This window comes from Lissotriton helveticus, chromosome 2_1, assembly GCF_964261635.1.
Source record: "Lissotriton helveticus chromosome 2_1, aLisHel1.1, whole genome shotgun sequence".
In the NCBI taxonomy this organism is placed as follows: Eukaryota; Metazoa; Chordata; class Amphibia; order Caudata; family Salamandridae; genus Lissotriton; species Lissotriton helveticus.
Window position 1 is genome coordinate 1,866,668,443 of NC_136059.1, and position 18,726 is coordinate 1,866,687,168.

Below are 18,726 nucleotides of genomic sequence, written 5' to 3' on the forward strand. Positions count from 1 at the left end.
CTCCCAAATTATTTGAGGTGCTTAAACCTCTCAATGTGCTCATGGGGCTTGCTGTAGCAATATTGTTTTTTCTCTTTAACCATGTGCCCCATTTTTTATTGCATTCCACGTTTTGGCCTTTCTGGGTTTCAACAGTGCCATCTTCTTTCTCTATTAAGGGTTTTTTGGTTGACATGAACCAGTTGAGTGTTTTGCGCATGCAGGAGTGCATCTCTTGTTGAGTAATCTTTTTCATTTCTTCATTATTAATGTTAGGGGTAAGTACCTCAAGACCCTCTGATTCTTCATCAGACATGTTGGATTGTATGCTCCTTTAAGGGTTGTAGTAGTTAGTAATCTGTATAGATGACTTCGAAGGCAGGCAATCTGACTTATTAATAAGGTTCAGAAGAGCTTATGTAAATTAGGGCTTTGTTAGAGGAGCTTATGTAAATAATGCATTGTTACATCAGGTCTTTTACATTTTATGCTCCTTTACTGTAAAGTGAGGTATTTGGAGTAAAAATAGTTTTTGAGTACTTGCGGTCGCAGTTAGCAGCTGATCACAGGAGTGTCCAACTGCCAGACTTCCTGACATCGGATATGCTTGTGAGCGATCAGCTGTTGATTTACTGCATTGCCCAGGTAGCCCCTCAACTACAGATGGGTTAAACATTTTTAATTTTTTTATTTTTTATTTTATTTTAATTATTGATTTTTGTTATGAGTTCCCAACTTTTCTGTATTTCGGGGTAGCCCATTATTGAGTGGAAATGCAATGTGAGGGCTGAGAGTGGGGGGGAGCGGGATTTCCATAAGTTGGAAATCAGTTTGGTGTGAGCCCAAATTTAAGGGGAGTTTTAGGTCAAAGAGGCATAAGTCTATTCAGAAAGGTATACAAATTAAGTTAAAAAGGGCACAAGTCTATTCATAAAGGTATACAAATTACATTGAGAAAACATACATACACATCTAGTTGCCCATTCTAGAAGATACAATTCATACATGAAAGTAAAGTTGAGAAAACATACATACACATGGAGTTGCTCATTCTAGAAGATATGGGTTATACACAAAAGTGAAGAAAAAATGTACTTATCTGCCTGGAGCTACATTTAAAAGAGGCAGACTATCCTATGTGCATGGCTATTGTACATCTGGAAGATTCTACTCTAGATCTGTTTCACTTTATGATGTATTGCTTCTAAGTGGCTGCTTGGAGTTAGCATTAAAAGAAATATGCATAATGTTAGCCTCCGGTCTTGTAATGAAATCATTTAAGGTTTAGTGTTTGTATGGGTATTTGGGCCACAATGGCTTTTTTATGCTGGGTATGGGTTTTTGAGTGGCAAGTGAATTTTTGGGGGTTTAAGTGGGTGTAGGTTTTTGAGGGGACCTGGGCATGTCTATGATCACACATATTCTTTTTGACAACAGTGGTAATATTATAGTCACACACCATCTCTGTGGGGACCTGTGAATGTCTATAATCACACACTATCTCTGTGGCGACCTGTGCATGTCTATAATCACAAACTATCTCTGTGTTGACCTCGGCAACTCTATAATCACACACTATCTCTGTAGGGATCTTGACATCTCTATAATCACACACTATCTCTGTGGGGACCTGGGCATGTCTATAATCACACACTATCTTTGTGGGGACTTGGCATGTCTATAATCACACACATTCTCTGTAGTGACTGTGGTAATACTATGGTCACACACTATCTCTGTGGGAACTTGACCATTCCTGTAATTAAATGCAAGCTCTGTTTTGGCTTGAGAATCATCAGCTTCGTATTCTCTGTATGGAGCTTTGTGAATACTGAAATGTAGTAAAGTTAAACTTTTGGTCGAAATTTACTTTTGTGAATCGGGCCCTATTTTAATGAGGACTTAAAGACAATCATCTTCATGCACTATCTCTGTGGGAACTTAAATATCGCTATAATAACACACGATCTTTGTGGGGGCTTTAAAAAAACTATAATAAAGCACTATCTTTGTGGGGACTTGAACATTACTATAAAAACATATCAACTCTGTGGGGACTTGAGTATTCCTGTAATTAAACGCATGCTCTGTTTTGACTTGAAGCACCAGGGGGTGCCATGAGGCACAGGGTCAAGACTGATTTGCATATAGCTGTGTCTGAACTCAGGTGGCGAAGTGAGCTAAAGAACGATGATGAATTGAACCCAGATCTGTGACTGGGGATGAGTGTCTGAAAGGCTTCAGCACTCCGTCTATCATCTCCTTGTGCTTGCTTTGACTTGAACATCATCAGCTTCACATTCTCTATATGGGGTTTTGTGAATATTGAAAAATATTAAAGTTAGACTTTTGGTCTAAATTTACCTTTGTGAATACTGAAAAGTACTAAAGTTAGACTTTTTGTCTAAGTTTATCTTTGTGAATTGGGCCCTATTTTAATGAGTACTTAAAAGCAATCACCTTCATGCACTATCTCTGTGGGGACTTATACATCGCTATAATAACATACTATCTTTGTGGGGACTTGAACAACACTGTAATAACACACTATCTTTGTGGGGACTTGAACATCACTATAATAACACACCATCTCTGTGGGGACTTGAACATCTCTGTGATAACAAACCATCTCTGTGGGGACTTAAACATTGCTATAATAACATACCATCTATGTGGGGATTTGAGCATTCCTATAATTACACACAACCTCTGTGTGGACTTGAACATCATTAGCTTCACACTCGTTATAATGGGATTTAAGTTTTGAATGTACACACTATTTCTATTGAGACTCAAACACAGTGATCTTCACCCACTATCTCTGTGGGGACTTGAACATCTATTTTGGCAAAAATGTAAGCAGCTAATCAAGCTCTGGGTTCCACTTGACCATATTCCTTAGTTCCATATGTTAATTTATTTATGTGTTAGTTCCCTTATTTGCTATAATTTTAATCACTAATAAATAGGTTAAATACAGCTTTAAGGGTCTTTCTTTAAGCATGATATGATATTTTCTGGCACATTAACATAATGTGTCTTTAATGTATACACCTAGTATATAAACTTGTAAGAAACAAGGGTCCCCTGAATGGATGGATAGCAACACAACCCCTAGGTCAGGGAACAAGACAGTGAAGGTATCAACCTAGGCAGTAATAAGAAACTTGCCCACGTAATAGTGGTAGGACAAGGACAACCCACTTCCAGTTAAAGGCAATTTTTATTAAACATGAAACAAGGACAACATTATTACAATAATGGAATTAAAAAGCATGTGGGGCATGCAAGTGTAAAAAATCAATTGACAAATAAGAAGTGAAAAAATTATAAAGCAAATTACTCAAAAATACATTACATTAAATGGCATTGATTCATAAAAAACACATATAAACTCTCTTTAAAAACCATATAATGAGTATTTTGTCGACGCGCGTTTCGGCGACCAGCGCCTTCTTCAAGACAGAAACTCAAATACCTAAAATTAAAATCACAATTAATAACACAAAAATGAAAAATATTATTTCCCCTTAAAGGGCAATAAACACAATACATAATGTTCAAGAAAATTTGTTTAAAACAGTCATGAATTCATAAATACAATACATTGTAATAGGAAGTGGGGAAGCAGTAGTCCTATATATTTAACAAGCAAGTCCCAATAATGGGGAATCAATAGGTAACCCATAGTGCTCATGGTAACCAAAAATTACATAGCAAGGGTAAATTATCCAGAGGCACAGTCTATGATCACTTGTCCTTGGAATTATAAAGGCATAAAGACCAGAATGGAAGGAGAACAGGATAGGCACAAAGAAAACCTCAACTGATATCTTATGTTTTCATAATGCACCGACCTATCTCTAAATGTAAATATTACAACAGGCTTACATGTTATAGATAATATCTATATGTAGGAAACACAGATAACATGGTTTCAGAAAAAAGTTTATAATTGTTATTTTCTAATAGATTAAAAGCTGTAAATAACATGCCTACCTATTATATAGCTTCCAAACCGTCAAAACTAAAGGTGCGTAGAGCCACAGTGTGGTACGTGCTCTGGTGAAGAAGTTGCAGTAACAATTTGGAAAATGCTGAAAATAACATAATAAGAACGAGTATAAATGAATAAAAAGGGGGAGAGGAAAGTCAGCTGATAATCCTCTTGAAATCAATAATCATATGTCTAACATGGATTGTGTACCTTATAGAGATAGACGTGTCCGTGAACCTTGATAGCGGTTGAACGGAAGTCACACTCAGATGAGAAATGCGATAAAAACAGTCAGGGCAGCAAATCGTCCTAAAGGGACAACCCCATTGATTAAATCAACCACTAAGATATTTCTTAAACAAAATCCAATTAAAATGCAAGAATCAGTCAATAAAACTGAACCAGGCAATACCTGAAATGATAACTAAACGTGCTGCGCCTCCACCTAACGAATGGACCAAATTATCTGTATCTCAGCTTGAGCGGGCTGGTGCTAGAAAAATCAATAAACACATTTTATTCCTCTATATTTGTGTGGCAGTATAAAACGAGCATTGTGGCAAGTGGTACATTGTATCTATACCAATGAAACCTCACAACAACCTACATACCTAATAATAGCAAAGATGTTCCTTTGAATTAAATATATAGGACTACTGCTTCCCCACTTCCTATTACAATGTATTGTATTTATGAATTCATGACTGTTTTAAACAAATTTTCTTGAACATTATGTATTGTGTTTATTGCCCTTTAAGGGGAAATAATATTTTTCATTTTTGTGTTATTAATTGTGATTTTAATTTTAGGTATTTGAGTTTCTGTCTTGAAGAAGGCGCTGGTCGCCGAAACGCGCGTCGACAAAATACTCATTATATGGTTTTTAAAGAGAGTTTATATGTGTTTTTTATGAATCAATGCCATTTAATGTAATGTATTTTTGAGTAATTTGCTTTATAATTTTTTCACTTCTTATTTGTCAATTGATTTTTTACACTTGCATGCCCCACATGCTTTTTAATTCCATTATTGTAATAATGTTGTCCTTGTTTCATGTTTAATAAAAATTGCCTTTAACTGGAAGTGGGTTGTCCTTGTCCTACCACTATTACGTGGGCAAGTTTCTTATTACTGCCTAGGTTGATACCTTCACTGTCTTGTTCCCTGACCTAGGGGTTGTGTTGCTATCCATCCATTCAGGGGACCCTTGTTTCTTACACGTTTACTACCCACAGCCTGTCTGTGCAGGGTTGCTCCTTTCACTTATTGATCTATTTTGTAATCTAATCCTTGTGCTCCTTGTTCCCTTTTCCATCAGTGCCAGTTATTAATCACTTATCCTTGCCTTTTCTTTCTTGCCTGTTTAGCCTTGCTCCTATTCCAGATATATCAATCTCGGTTTTTTCAATCAGGATATGGCCCAACTTAAAACATTCGGCTTCTCGGATGAGGAGTTCGCTCTATTGGTAGGTACATCCAATACGTTTAGCAATGCCCCTAACGATACATCTAGGGGACATGATGATCTTAAAAAACTTATTGATCTTAAAAAGAAACTACGTAGAATGGAAGCCCATGGAGAATTTATGTTGGCATACCTTAGATCAGGCATAATCCCCATAGGGCTTCGGGTTAGGAATATTCCTGGCCTTTTTGTCCATCACCGTGCCTTCCTTGAAAAATGGAGCATGATTGCGAGCCGGTGCTCGCGTGATCTTATGATTTTAATAGTTGAGACCGCAAAAGAATTATCTGTTGATATAAAAAATGAAATTGATACCTTGGAAGAAGCAATTAAACAGGCAGGTAATGTAGATGAAGCGCTCAAAAAAATTGCAGAAGCTAACAAAGAATTAGAGTCCTTTGCAAACTATTTAGAGAAGCGCAAAAATGACAAACTTATGAAGGAAAAAAGATTTTATTCTATAGAAGTAGCCTACCCCTATCTTAGAATGGACTTCTATAAGCAAAATCACTATATGGATACCAATAGGAATCAACAGCAAAGAGTGAACAATTTCTCAGCCTCCTCTGACTCAGGCGGAGAAGGCGATGATGCTTTTTATGAACTAGAAGGTAATTACAACTCTGTACAAACCAAGCGCAATCAACCTCAGCCCCCTTTTTTAGGCAACCGCGGGGGGAATCGCGGTCGCCCCAGAGTAAGATTTCAGCCACAGCCCAGGGGGGGTTACAATCAACAACAACATCATTATCAGCAAGATCCTCAACATCACTATCAGCAGGAAGAGCCACAGTTTGTCAGAGAAACCAGGAACAGACAATATTGGAAGGCGGGAATGTAATCCCCATCTTCAATCTATCCAATTCACAATTAAATGAATCCAGTATCAGTCTTCTATCTAAGGGTCTTTCCTTTGTCCCACACTGTGGAGTTAATATATTTGAATTACACAGTGACATAATCTCATTTTTTCGTAAAATACGCCTCAAAAAATATTTTCAAGATGAAGTCCCAAATTCGATATCTCAAATACCAACCAGCCTCAGACTTCCCTCAACTTTCAGCCCTTCTTTGGACCAACTTGGCCCTGAAGTGGCTGCCTTTGAGTTGGTTGTGCTGAACAAATTAGAAAGATCCATCCAATTTATTCCTAAACCATTATATAACATCAACAAATCTGAACATGACGCCCTCAAAGCACTGGCCTCTAATAAATCAATTACGATCAAGAGCAGTGACAAAGGAGGAGGAATAGTTGTCATTGATTCTGTTGTTTATGAACAGAACATGTTGAAGATGTTGGATGATCCTTCCTTCTATTCTGTTGTCACACATAACCCTGTGAAAAAAGTCATTAAAGAGATCAATGCCTTAACCACGTTGGCACTTGAACAAGGAGATATCTCTAGGAAAGAATTTGACTACCTCAACTCTAATGCAGGAAAAACCGCCTGTGTTTACGGCCTTCCAAAAATGCACAAAGATCTTCTCAATCCTCCCTATAGGCCTATTGTTTCCACCATAGGAACACCGACTGAACCCTTATCCAAGTATGTTGATTCCTTTTTATGTCCTTACATTTCCAACATACCTTCGTACATAAAGGACACTGGAGCAATGATCAACAAAGTAGAGAACATCAGTTTCAACCCTACTCGAGATCTTCTTGTGACTCTTGATGTTGAGTCCCTTTACAGTAATATTCCTTTGGTTGAAGCAATGCACACAGTGGATTGGTTCATTGAGCTCCATAAGATATTTGATTTCAAGAGGATTATCAGCTGACTTTCCTCTCCCCCTTTTTATTCATTTATACTCGTTTTTATTATGTTATTTTCAGCATTTTCCAAATTGTTACTGCAACTTCTTCACCAGAGCACGTACCACACTATGGCTCTACGCACCTTTAGTTTTGACGGTTTGGAAGCTATACAATAGGTAGGCATGTTATTTACAGCTTTTAATCTATTAGAAAATAACAATTATAAACTTTTTTCTGAAACCATGTTATCTGTGTTTCCTACATATAGATATTATCTATATACATGTAAGCCTGTTGTAATATTTACATTTAGAGATAGGTCGGTGCATTATGAAAACATAAGATATCAGTTGAGGTTTTCTTTGTGCCTATCCTGTTCTCCTTCCATTCTGGTCTTTATGCCTTTATAATTCCAAGGACAAGTGATCATAGACTGTGCCTCTGGATAATTTACCCTTGCTATGTAATTTTTGGTTACCATGAGCACTATGGGTTACCTATTGATTCCCCATTATTGGGACTTGCTTGTTAAATATATAGGACTACTGCTTCCCCACTTCCTATTACAATGTATTGTATTTATGAATTCATGACTGTTTTAAACAAATTTTCTTGAACATTATGTATTGTGTTTATTGCCCTTTAAGGGGAAATAATATTTTTCATTTTTGTGTTATTAATTGTGATTTTAATTTTAGGTATTTGAGTTTCTGTCTTGAAGAAGGCGCTGGTCGCCGAAACGCGCGTCGACAAAATACTCATTATATGGTTTTTAAAGAGAGTTTATATGTGTTTTTTATGAATCAATGCCATTTAATGTAATGTATTTTTGAGTAATTTGCTTTATAATTTTTTCACTTCTTATTTGTCAATTGATTTTTTACACTTGCATGCCCCACATGCTTTTTAATTCCATTATTGTAATAATGTTGTCCTTGTTTCATGTTTAATAAAAATTGCCTTTAACTGGAAGTGGGTTGTCCTTGTCCTACCACTATTACGTGGGCAAGTTTCTTATTACTGCCTAGGTTGATACCTTCACTGTACACCTAGTATATATTCAGCAATTTATATATGAATACATTATAATGATGTTTGTGTATATTGTTTATAAAAAATAAATATTTTGCCATGTGCCTTCAACTGTATTCAATCACAAATAGTGTTATGGACTAGGTCCCCACAGGGATGGTAGCACGTGTTCAAGTCCCCACAAGGATGGTGCTGTGCGCACGATTAAATAACAATATATTTCCAAATTTGAAGCAGGATCCTGTATCATGATTTTTTTCTCAACATTTTTCTGTTAAAAGAGTGTTTTAAAAACATTGTGAAAGGTTAGGCCCCAAAAGGCAGGTATTCACACATAGTCCCCACAAGGATGGTAACATGTGTATGGTTGTGCATGTGTGTCTGTGTATATATCTATCTATATATATATCTATATATATATATGAAGTCGGGCGAGTGCCCAGGGGCTTAAGAATCATGCTCGCCCCGAGCTTTGAGAATCCCAACCCTTTGCTACTAAAAGACTGGGCTGACAGCAATATGGAGGCATCAATGCGTTTAGTCTGTCTCTTGATCAAATATGCAACCATTGATCGAGAAGTGGATGTGGCAGAAATCACTCGCATAAAACAAGAACTGCTTTCCATTACAACTCCAGCTAAAAAGGATTTCATCGATAAAAGTCTCCTAGACATGGCGGGACAAATCAAAAAGCAAGAAGAAACCATTAAGGCTAGAAAGGCATTCAAATTCACTCGAGATAAAAATGACTAGGAGCAGGGCCAGGTTTTTACGTTTGCACGTAAATACGATTCTGTTAAAAAACAAAGAGTAATAGGGGCTCTACAAAAACAAGCACAAGCACAAACAGCTGTGCCTACCAATACTGTTGCCTCCTCATCAGACACCAGCGTGACAGCGAGCGATATATAAACAGAGGGGAGCGGCTCAGAAGCTGGCGATAATTCCGCATTAGGCCCCCTCACCTATGCGGAAGAAATGGATTACATACGGCAACAGAGAAAAATGTCCCTTCGCTCGAGGAATGTAAATCTGCAACCCGCAAACGCAGGAATTACAAGAGGCGCCAAAGGCGTAAATGCGCAAAACAGCAGAGGCAGAGGGCAATTCCACAAGAAGAAAACCTGGCAAAACTAGACAACAGTACGGAAAATACGATCATAAATTTAACAAATATCCAACTTAGTGCGGCTGAATTACAATTGTTGAGTTTGGGGCTCAGTTTTTGTCCGGAAAGTTTTTTTAATTTTGTGGAGACCAGGGTGGACGTGTACAAATTTATATGTAAACTCAAATTAGCCAAATTCTTTAATATTAAGAACCAGAACAAACAAATGCCAATCCACTCAATGTCTCTGGACAAACTGGACTAACAGTCAGAAAAATCCCTCTCATGAAAACTTTGTTTTCTTTGGGCCAGGACAACGCGAACAGTCAGCAACAATTACCTGACACACAACAAATAGCGGAGGTCGAGGTCATAACAGTTTCGGCAACTGGAAGCAGTCCATTCAAGGCCCCCTCCACTTTTGTCCCAGTAATGCCACGTGATGCCCTCAACATCTTTCACGAAAGGATCAAGGAAGAACTAAAAATCTTGCATAGGAAGACCATCAGGACCAAACAGAGACCGAAAAACACCACATCGCAACAATATTTTCAATTAATGAACAAGTTGAGAAACAACAATTCTGTAGTAATCAAGAACTCTGACAAAGGAGGAAATTTAGTACTGTGGAATAAAACTGAGTATAAGGAAGAAGCATACAGACATCTGAACAACATTGAATGTTATGATTTGACCAATGGGGCAGCAGTTAACAAAATAAACAAAGAATACAAGGCACAACTCATGCAATGGAAAAGGGAAGGTCTGATTACGAAGGACGAATTTTGTTTCCTGCATAAAGAATTTCCGACCTTACCAACGTTCTATCTTATTCCTAAAGTGCATAAGCAAGTTGCCTCAGTACCAGGATGTCCGATAATCTCGGCGAGAGTCAGTGTCTTTGAAAACACTTCGAGATATGTCGACCACTATCTACAAGAACATGTGATTGCTTTGCTGACATATCTTAGAGACACTAAAGACTTCCTGAGTAAACTTAATTCCATCAAATGGTCTAATGATTATCTGCTTATGACGCTACATATTGCTTCCCTCTATACAAGTGTAAGACACGAAGATGGCCTTGCTGCAACAGAATCTTTCCTTCTTGACAGATGTTTGTCTTTATATAATCACAACAAGATGTTATGTATGATGCGGTGGTGTCTGTTTAATAACCTATTTATGTTCGATAGCAAGGTGTTCAGGCAACAGCAGGGCGTGGCTTTGGGCGCATGCTTCTCCCCCAGCTATGCGTGCTTGCACGTAGGCTGGTGGGAGAAGCATGTGCTCATGGAACAGCACAAATCCATTGTAGATAGGCACTTAGTTCATATTTGGAGGTACATAGACGATATATTTATCGTCTGGAGGGGGACTGAATTAGAAGCCTCAGATTTTGTCAATACCATCAACAATAATCTTCTCAACTTGCAGTTCACAGCACACATTGATCGGCAGACAGTAAACTTTTTAGATATCACAGTATATATTGAGGACAATAGAGTCGAAACACGATTGTTTCGAAAGCCTACAGCGGGAAACACCTTGCTGCATGCTACCAGCTTTCATCCGCAGCACACGATCACAGCTTACCTTATGGTGAATTTCTAAGGATCAGGAGGGCATGTAGTACACCGGAAGCAATGAAGACAGCTCAGCAAGCAGCGAGAAGCAAACTCTTACAGAGAGGCTATAAAGCCAAACTACTTGACACTGCACTAGTCAGAGCCAACTCTAGAGACAGGGCAGATCTGTTGAAAACAATGTCCGTAGAGGAAATGACAGTGACGGATGAACAGCAGGATATTAATCAAAGCCAAACAGTCAGACCTAGTACTTTTCTCCCATGTAGATTTATTTCTACGTATAGCAGGCAGGCCAATGCTATAAAAAGCATAATTAACACTCAATGGCCAATTGTATTAACAGATACAACACTGTCACAAGTACTCCCTATTAAGCCAAATTTCACATACAGAAAAACTCGCTCTATGCGAAATGACTTAGTAAGAACAAGTCCAGAACTAGATCTCCAGAAGGGGTGGTTAACAGCTAGCAAAGGCTTTCACAAATGCAGCTCATGCCGAGCATGCAAATTCAGCATGAATGTCAAAACATATACCACTGGTTTCTCAGATGCCCCGATTAGCTTAAAAGGATACTATACCTGCCGCACTGATTATGCGGTGGATGTCCTTCAGTGTTCATGCGGATTACGCTATGTAGGTAGCACAAAGTTGCCTGTCCATCAACGAATATTACAGCATTTGCGAGCGACTGTAAATTCGGATCCCACCTATCCTGTGGCTCGGCACGTAAATGAAGAACATGCAAGCAATCTTAACGTGCTTAAGTACTATGTCATTGACAGTGTCCCCCTCAATAAACGAGGAGGCAATCGCGAGAAGAATCTCAGACAACTGGAGACTAAGTATATAATCGAATTAGACACTAAGGCCCCCAAGGGATTAAATATGTGTGAAGACATACATCATTACCTTTAGAGTGGCCTAGATAGTCTATCAATGACTAGTCAACATAGATACATCAAGTCTATGATCCTTTAATACTGTGTGAAAGTTCTTTGCTGATTATGTTTATTATTGATCGTGTTTTTCACTGTTTGCAATCTCTATTTCTAGATGACAGACTCTTTGCTTTACCGACCATGACTTCCTTTTAAATATTACAATATAATGTTTAGGTATTTATCAAAAGCCGTTCCTTTTTTCTCGATTTGAAACACAATGTGTACTTTATACACATTCTTAGTAACACTTTGCACTGAAAATGTCACTAGCACTTTTTCAGACTGTAGGGGTTTTGTATATAGTACTAGGCACCAAACAAGTTTAACCAAACCATTATATAATGTGAGCAGCAAGTGTAATTTTGGTCGATGCCTTTGATACTTCTGATGGTATTAATATCCTAACTGTTCTAAGCCCATAATTAAAGGGCATAGTTAGGAAATAATATGCATTTGTGCTTAAACAAAATCAACCATCAATAATGTACTAGTTTTGGTCCGACTATATTCTGCAAACCAGTAATTCATGTGAACACATATCATCTTTGGTTTTGAGATTGGTTTTGAATTAGCTTTTCTATTTCAAATAATTTTGAATAGCCGTTATAAAAGGCAAACTCCATCAGCCAATTAGAGAAACCAAACGTGACCAAATGGAAAGTTAATATCTGTATTTGAACAGTTACTAACATGCTGCAAGCATGTTTAGTTTAAAATCACAAATATGTACCAACGAAAAATGTTTGATGCCATACAAATTTTAGGTGATGTTGTTTATTGAAAACAGTAGAATTTGTAGTTTTTCACCCGCCAGTATTTCCTCACTTTCAGTGGGATTGGTAGTTTGAATGTCACGTGATTTCTTGCACATGTGTATTTAAAACAATTTTTTGAGCAACGCAATTATGTGAACAAGGCCACGCAGTTGGCCGAAACGCGTCATTCTTTCCGTTACATTTGCGCTCTTGGCTAAATAAATAAAAAAAGTCACTATTTCCAGCAGTGGAAGAAAGTTACTGCAGAGTCCGTGTTTCTCTTTATGGTGGATCTACTCACCGGAGCGGTAATTGGATATATATATATATATCTATTTTGACTCTGATCAAGGGCATCCGCCCGAAACGCGTCAGTTTTTGCTTTCTGCTTAGCTGCTCAATAAATCTATTGCCTCAGATTGGATTCATGGAGTCATCTGTTTCTGCCCTGGGGACCCGGGACTGCAGTTTGGCTTTTCTTGCTTTCAAGATCTATATATATATATATATATATATATATATATATATATATATATATATATATATATATATATATATATATATATCCAAAGAAACCCTCCTGGAAGAAAGGCAGAGGCCACAACGGGGAACAGTATGAAGGCTTTCTTTATTGCAAAGTTGGACGGCACTCCGGGCGTATGCATTTCCGCTGTGTAGCTTCGTCAGCGCCCAGTGTGGTACTCTGGAGGATATATATATATATATATATATATATATATCAATCCAAAGATCCTTCAATAAGAAGAAAACGTACAACGACACGCCAGGAGTTGCTGTGCTACAAAAATGTATTCGGCAGCAAAAAAACAAACAACGCGTTTCACCTCTCGGCTTGTTCACGTGAACAAGCCGAGAGGTGAAACGCGTTGTTTGTTTGAGATTGAGATATTGGGTTTCCGGGACCCTAACAACGACCCATTCGTGAGCGGGTACTGGCTGTATTACCGGAATCCTGTGTGTGATATATATATATATAGATATATATATATATATATATATATATATAGATTCCACAATCCTGTAGTGCAAGCAAACAGGCGAAGGCTCCAACACAAAAAACAGGTACAGACCACAACGAGGGCTTTCGTAGTCAAAAATAAAGTGCTTTATTCCATCGATGGGAACGGCAACATGAATTTTGAGGCTCCCTGGTGGCCAATTAGCCCACCAGGTACCTCCAGTATGCACCAGGGAGCTGCGTTGCAGGGAGGTGTTCAGAGGCCATGCCCCTTTTTACACCTCTCTGCAACACAGCTCTGTGGCGCTTACTGGAGGTACCTGGTCGGCTAGTTGGCCCCCAGGGACCCTCAGGATTGAAGAGGAATTAATTCCCCAACTTAAAATGAACCACAGGGCGTGTTTGCACACATGTCACCTCAGACCCTGCCCCTTCCTTCACCACTGTGCTAACGCGCCCCCTGGCTAGTTGTGAGTTGGCGAAATAATTCCCCTTGAATACTAAGGGTCCCTGGGGGCCAACTAGCCCTCCAGGTACCTCCAGCATGTCCCAGGGAGCTGTGTTGCAGAGAGGTGTTCAGAGGCCATGCCCTTTTTAATACCTCTCTGCAACGCAGCTCTGTGGTGCTTACTGGAGGTACCTAGTGGGCAAGTTGGACCCTAGGGACCCTCAGGAATCAAGGGGACTTAATCTCCCAACTTAAAACGGCTACAGGGCATGTTGACACAGTGGTGAAGGGAGGGGATGGGGCCTGAGGTGACATGTGTGCCCTGTGGCACGTTTTAAGTTGGGGAAATAATTCCCCTTCAATCCAGAGGGCCCCTGGGGGAAAACTAGACCACCAGGTGCTTCCAGTAAGCACCACTGTGCTACGTTGCAGAGAGGTGGTCCAGCCTGTGCCCCTTTTTACACCTCTCTGCAACGCAGCTCTGTGGCGCTTACTGGAATACCTGGTGGACTAGTTGGCCCCAGGGACCCTCAGGATTGAAGAGGAATTAATTCCCCAACTTAAAACGAACCACAGGGCGAGTTTGCACACATGTCACCTCAGACCCTGCCCCCTTCCTTCACCACTGTGCTAACGCGCCCCCTGGCGAGTTGTGAGTTGGTGAAATAATTCCCCTTGAATACTAAGGGTCCCTGGGGGCCAACTAGCCCACCAGGTACCTCCAGCATGTCCCAGGGAGCTGCGTTGCAGAGAGGTGTTCAGAGGCCATGCCCCTTTTAATACCTCTCTGCAACGCAGCTCTGTGGTGCTTACTGGAGGTACCTAGTGGGCTAGTTGGACCCTAGGGACCCTCAGGAATCAAGGGGACTTAATCTCCCAACTTAAAACGGCCACAGGGCGTGTTGACACAGTGGTGAAGGGAGGGGATGGGGCCTGAGGTGACATGTGTGCCCTGTGGCACGTTTTAAGTTGGGTAAATAATTCCCCTTCAATCCAGAGGGCCCCTGGGGGAAAACTAGACCACCAGGTGCTTCAAGTAAGCACCACTGTGCTACGTTGCAGAGAGGTGGTCCAGGCTGTGCCCCTTTTTACACCTCTCTGCAACGCAGCTCTGTGGCGCTTACTGGAGATACCTGGTGGACTAGTTGGACCCAAGGGACCCTCAGGATTCAAGGGGACTTTAACCCCCAACTTAAAATGGGCACAGGGCGTGTTTGCACACATGTCACCTAAGGCCCTCCCCTCCCTTCACCAGTGTGCAAACGCGCCCTGTGGTGCATTTTAAGAGATAGTTTTAATCCCCCTGCCCTATTATGTACTAGGGTCTTACATAGGAGGTCATGCTAATCACAGGAGTACCCCAATGCATAGTGTTCCCTAGTGTAAGTAGGTGTTTTCACTGTATTCTAAGTGTTTTTTAGCATAGCACTGGCTCTAGGCCTGGTTAGTCAGATTCAGTTACCACCAGTATCCGTCTGAAAAATGTGTGGGCACAGGCGGACTTTCTGCTCCTCTGTTGGTTCTTTCTACACATCTCTTCTTCTTCCTGCACTTTTCTTCATCTTTGTGGGCTTCTGTTGCTTCTTTCTGCATTTCTTTTTTTTATTTATGTGCATTGTTTCTTCTTTCATCACAGGTTCCTACCTCTGTAGGCATAGTTAGAAATTAGAATTTAAAAAACTTTTGAAATTCACTGAAAAAACCATAGGTTTCTGGCACGGTGTAGTTAGAAATTAGCATTTAAAAACCTTAGAAATTCACTGAAAAAACCATAGGTTTCAGGCACATTACAGTTAGAAATTAGCATTTAAAAAACCTTAGAAATTCACTGAAAAAACCATAGGTTTCAGGGGCATTATAGTTAGTTGGACATTTCATTCGTACAAAACCATAGAAATTCCCCCGTTATAGTTAGTTCAGCTAACTATAACTCGCACGCCCGTAATGCACTGCTGATGTTGTCACATATTGCATCACTCATGACATGGTCAGTGACATCATCAGTGATGTCATTTGAGATGTCATCAGTGATGTCACTGACCATGTCATGAGTGATGTAATATGTGACGTCATCAGCAGTGCATTGCGGGCGCGTGAGTTATAGTTATAGTTATAGTTATAGTTAGCTGAACTAACTATAACGGGGGATTTCTATGGTTTTGTACGAGTAAAATGTCCCACTAACTATAACGTCCCAGAAACCTACGGTACTTGAACCTATAGCTCTCAGTAAAGTTAGCATTTTTTTTTGCGTGACTGTTTTCTCGCATGGTGGGCTATAGGTAGTTTCTGTGTGGCCTGTCCTAATGCATACCATGCTTTTCATATACAAGTTACAGAGTGTATCCTGTCCCTCGGGCTGCACCTCTTTGGGTTGGAAATGTATGTAAACAGTGGCAGCGGTAGCACACTTTCAAGTTCCACAGCTATGTGCGGAATGCGCGCATGCGGAGAAGAAGTGTGGCTCACTGGTTAGAGCGGCAGACTCTGAGGCAGAGTCAGGCCCAGGACCAGGGTTCAAGTCCAGACGCGGCAGGGTCTTGAGCTCAATGTCCGCGGACTCGATAATTCTCGCCTCGGCGCCTACTCTAATCATGGGTCCCACGCTGCAACTCTGGACAATTGCTTGCTTAATCTCCACCATGGCCCCTACAACACTGGGATGCCTGGCTTCACTTTGGGGGTGCCCAGGAGGGGCATCTCACAGGGAGAGCCAGGAAGGGTTCCACAGTGTTATACAGCGCCGGGACGCCCCGTTGGGGCAGCTGTGCGCTTTACAAAATACACTACATTTACACATTTACATGCGGTCATGTCCAGCAATGGGCGTGTTGAGCCTGAACACAATAAAAGTATAGTTGGAGGTCTGGTGCCCCAAAGCCCCCTTGATGGTCTTGCTTTGTTAGAACCTTCCAGTTGACTCTCGCCTGCTTCCCTGCCTATGTTAGGCACTGCATGGCTGTGAGTAGTTTGAAAAACAGTGCCTGTGGGAGCCAGATCGGAATGTTCATAAATAATTATAAAAATCGTGGCAATACCACCATTTTTTGTATGGCTATTCTGTCAGGCAAGGACAGAGGTAGTCTGATCCCCCGATCTATCTGCTCATTTAGTTTAGTTTGATCTCTGCCATAGTTCTCGCGAATCACCATTTCTGGATTCCTGCGTATCCATACCCCAAGGTATTTGACCAGTTCGGTCTACCACTGCAACTGGAACTCTATGTAGTTCGCGTCAGCGGTATCGTCACTGATTTTAACTAGTTTATACTAAGTCCTGAATATAGTTCAAACTGAATGTATTCTCTAATGTGTGCGTTTAGGTTAGTGTCTGGGTGCCGAACATATAGAACCATATCATCTGCGTATAATGATATGCCTATTAGGCGTAGTTGGAATTGAAGAGCAGATTCTCTGTGTTTTTGTCAAATCTTACACGCAAATGGTTCTAATGCTATTGTGGAGAGGAGCGGGAAAGGTGGGCATCCTTGTCTGGTTCCGTGGCTTATTTTAATTGGGTCAGATGTATTCCCATTTATTTTAATGCGCGCGCGGGATTCAGCACATAAAAGCGCAATCCAACGCAGGAAGGGCTCCGGAAATCCCATCCTGTGCAGTATCGTGAACAAAAGTACCCATTCGACTGAATAGAAAGCCTTCGCCGCATCCAATAAGGCAGCAGCTGCTGGCAATTCTGGGTGTAATTGGTGGAACATTGCAAAAATAGTTCAAAGGTTTTGCCTAGTGGATCTAGTCGGTATGAAACCAGACTGATCCGGCAGTACGAGTTTCTGCAATAAAGGTTTTAACCTTGTCGCATTGATTTTAACTAAGATTTTTGCATCTATATTAATTAGAGAGAGTGGTCGATAGGACTCACATTTGAGGCTGTCTTTGTCTGGTTTGGGGAGACTGATTAGGAGCGCCTCCCTCAACAAGGTCAGTAGCAGTCCCTCCTCACATGCTTCTTCGTACATCTCGGCTAGATGTGGGATCAAAAAATCTCGAAATCGTTTATAGAATTCTCCTTGGAGACCATCTACTCCGGGTGCTTTGTTATTTGTCAGAGAATTTATAGCCTCCCTGATCTCAGCTTCTGTAATATGGTGATACAGATATTCACGATGGCCATCCGACAGCCATGCCAGTACAATGTCTTCTAAGTATTGGCAAATCTCAGGAGGGGTTACAGTTGTAGCCGTGGAGTACAGGCGAGTGTAGTAGTCTACGAAGCAATCTAGTATGGGCGGTGTATCAAATGTGGGGTTTCCTTGTATATTTGTTATTTGTGTTATATATGTGGATGCATATGGCTTCCGTATGCGATATGAAGCGCAAGTCCTGGTCTGCCCCCTTCCCCGAACGTGCGTGCCGTATGTATGCGTGAGATATGTTTGAGTTTGTCGTCCGCAAACCAATTGTATATGTCTACCTTCTGCCTAATGTCCGCTAGTGTTTTGGGGTCCTGGGTGGTTGCAACTTCCATCTCTAACCTCTGAAAATCTCTTTCCGCCATACCCAATTGCTGCTGAATGTCTTTCTGTGTGCCTGCCTGCTTGCCTATACAGTGTCCTCTGATGGTGACCTTAAAAGCCTTCCATAGGGTAATCCACCTTTACAACGAAACCTCTTTTCCCGCATACCATCAGTCCGCATACAAAGATAACGA

General features: G+C 40.5%; 1 long non-coding RNA gene across 1 annotated transcript; it reads right to left on the minus strand.

Annotated features, from left to right (window-relative positions):
* Nucleotides 1–3,262: 3,262 nt before the first annotated feature.
* LOC144819963 (uncharacterized) lies at nucleotides 3,263–4,357 on the minus strand. Its single transcript, XR_013607643.1, has 3 exons — nucleotides 4,187–4,357; nucleotides 3,979–4,076; nucleotides 3,263–3,457 (listed from the first exon to the last, which is right to left on the minus strand). It is a non-coding gene; the product is annotated as an uncharacterized LOC144819963 (long non-coding RNA).
* Between the last annotated feature and the right edge of the window lie 14,369 nt (nucleotides 4,358–18,726).